Source organism: Myotis lucifugus, unplaced genomic scaffold (assembly GCF_000147115.1).
Source record: "Myotis lucifugus unplaced genomic scaffold, Myoluc2.0 scaffold_10, whole genome shotgun sequence".
NCBI classification, from domain to species: Eukaryota; Metazoa; Chordata; class Mammalia; order Chiroptera; family Vespertilionidae; genus Myotis; species Myotis lucifugus.
Genome location: NW_005871058.1, coordinates 10,042,986 through 10,045,845, shown reverse-complemented (window position 1 = coordinate 10,045,845; position 2,860 = coordinate 10,042,986).

Sequence of the window (2,860 nt, the reverse complement as noted above, 5' to 3'; positions counted from 1 at the left end):
AGTGGGTAATGTTTATAATTTATGCTTTTCATTTTAATTAATTAATTTAAAAATAAGCACATTGTATTTTAAAACAAATCCTTCTGAATACACTGCAAGTTTGCATGACTATAATAATCAGGCAACTACTAATTTTTGTGATTTGGATTTTAATTTTCAAATTTGGAGATAGAACATTATCCCCCTTGTCATCATAATTATAAAGAAAAATAGCTGCAATGATGATATACATTTATACATCATTTACTCCTTAAAAGATACTGGAAAAGGCAAAGAGGTGAACAAAGTAAACTTGATATTACAATGCTCATGTAATTTGTAAGAAAAAAGAAATAACAGCTGTTAAAAGTTAAACACTTGGGCGCTGACTGGGTGTCTCAGTTGGTTGGAGCATCCTCCTGTACATCAGAAAGGTTGAGAGCTCAATTCCTTGTCAGGGTACATAGCTAGGTTGCAAGTTTGATCCCTGGTAATAGTGCATATGGGAGGCAACTGATCAATGTTTCTTTCTCTCTCTTTCTCTCTAAAATCAATAAAAATTATCCTTGGTGAGGATTTTTTAAAAAGGTAATATTTGGTATTGGCAACAAATGTGATAGGAATTCAGAGAGAGATCCCTGTGGACATAAAACCGTTTACAGAAAAGATGGAACTTACAATTCATCATGAATGAAGGTTAGGACTTAGATGGCCTATAAGAAGGGTTAGTAATCAGGAAACATTCTACACTATGAATCTAAACAGTTCTTTTTGTGGAAAATCAAATAAAATGACTCTGAAGAAATGAAATATGCCTTTTGAGGCATGCAAGGATTGGCACTTCTCTCGAGGTTGATGCCAGTGTACACATGCATCCTTCACCAAGGTGATTCACGGTGTCTATAAGAGCATCTCTCTGTCTCTTCTCTGTCTTTCTATCTCTATCATCTCTGTTTATCTCTCTCTTCTTGACGTGTATTTGTATTTATGTTTCCCTACAGGAATTTATAGTAAAGCCGTACCCTTTTATGTAATGATGTTTACTTTGAATTTATATTAGTTCACACAAACACTCCATCCATGCTTTTGTTCCGGCCCTCTGGTCCAGTTTAAGAACCCATTGTGGCCCTCGAGTCAAAAAGTTTGCCCACCCCTGATAGAGAGACAAATTCTCATACCCTTTCTCAGAAAAGGAAGAGCATATCAAGCAGTTAAGGATCTGATTTGCCTCTTCCACCCAGTTCCCATCCCATCCCAGGCCTTCACCACCCTATTGTCTGTGTCCAAGGGCAATGCATATATGCATCTAAGTTCTTCGGTTAATCTCTTTCTGCCATCCCTCCTCCCCTCTGAGAGATTACAGATATAAATTAAATCATATGGTATTTGTCTTTCTCTGTCTGACTTATTTTACTTAGCATAACATGCTCAAGGTCCATCCATGTTGTCACAGCTTGCAAGATTTCAATTTTTTTATGACTGTGTAATATTCCATTGGATATATGTACCACCTCTTTTTCATCTAATCATCTGTTGATGGGCACTTGGGTTGCTTCAATATCTTGGCTATTGTAAATAACTCTGCAATGCACATAGGGGTGCATATATCTTTTGGAATTAGTGTTTCGGATTTCTTTGAATAAATTCCCAGAAGTAGAATTGCTGGGTTATAAGGTAGTTCTATTTTTTAAAATATATTTTTATAGATTTCAGAGAGGAAGGGAGAGGAATAGAGAGATAGAAACATCAATGATGAGAGAGAATCACTGACTGGCCACTTCCGCATGCCCAACATTGGGGATTGAACCCGCAACCCGAGCATGTGCCCTGACCGGGAATTGAACCATGACCTCCTGGTTCATAGGTCAATGCTCAACCATTGAGCAACACTAGCTGGGCATAAGGTAGTTCTATTTTTAATTTTTGAGGAATCTCCATACTGTTCTCCATGGTGGCTGCACCAATTTGCATTCCCACCAACAGTGAACCAGGGGTCCCTTTCCTCTACATTCTCACCAACACTTATTGTTTGTTGATTACTGATGATAGCTATTCTGACAGGTCTGAGGTGGTATCTCATAGTGGTTTTAATTGCATTTCTCTGATGGTTAGTGATTTTGAGCATCTTTTCATATGTCTATTAGCCATCTGTATGTGATCTTTGGAGAAATGTGTATTCAGGTCCTTTGCCCCTTTATTTTTTGTATTGTTTGCTTTTTTATTAAGTTGTATGAGTTATTTATAAATTTTGGATATTAGCCCCTTACCAGATGTATCATTGGCAAATACCTTCTCCGGATTAGTAAATTGCCTTTTCATTTTCTTGATTTTTTTTTCTTTTTGCTGTGTAAAGACTTTTTTAGTTTAATGTAGTCCCATTTGTTTATTCTTTCTTTTGTCCCCCTTGCCTGTCGAGATATCCTATATAATAAAAGCCTAATATGTTAAGTGTCCGGTTGGCTGGTCGGCTGTTCAACCAATCAAAGCATAATATGCTAATGATATGCTAAGGCTGCTCAACCACTCACCATGACATGCACTGACCACCAGGGGGCAGATGCTCTGACCAGTAAGTTAGCTTGCTGCTGGAGTCTGGCAGATCAGGACTGAGCGAGATGGGCCGGACATGCTCTGGAGCCCTCCCGCAGTCCCTCCCCAGTTGGCCAACCTCCTATGTCCCTCCCCAGCCCTGATTGTGCACCAGGGGGGTCCCTTGGCCTGGCTTGTACCCTCTTGCAGTTCGGGACCCCTCAGGGGATATCAGAGAGGAGGTTTCAACCTGATCCTGCAGGCCAGGCCAAGGGACCACACTGGTGCACGAATTCGTGCACCAGGCCTCTCATATTAGAAATAATGCTCTCTTATTTAAAATAAAAAGAGG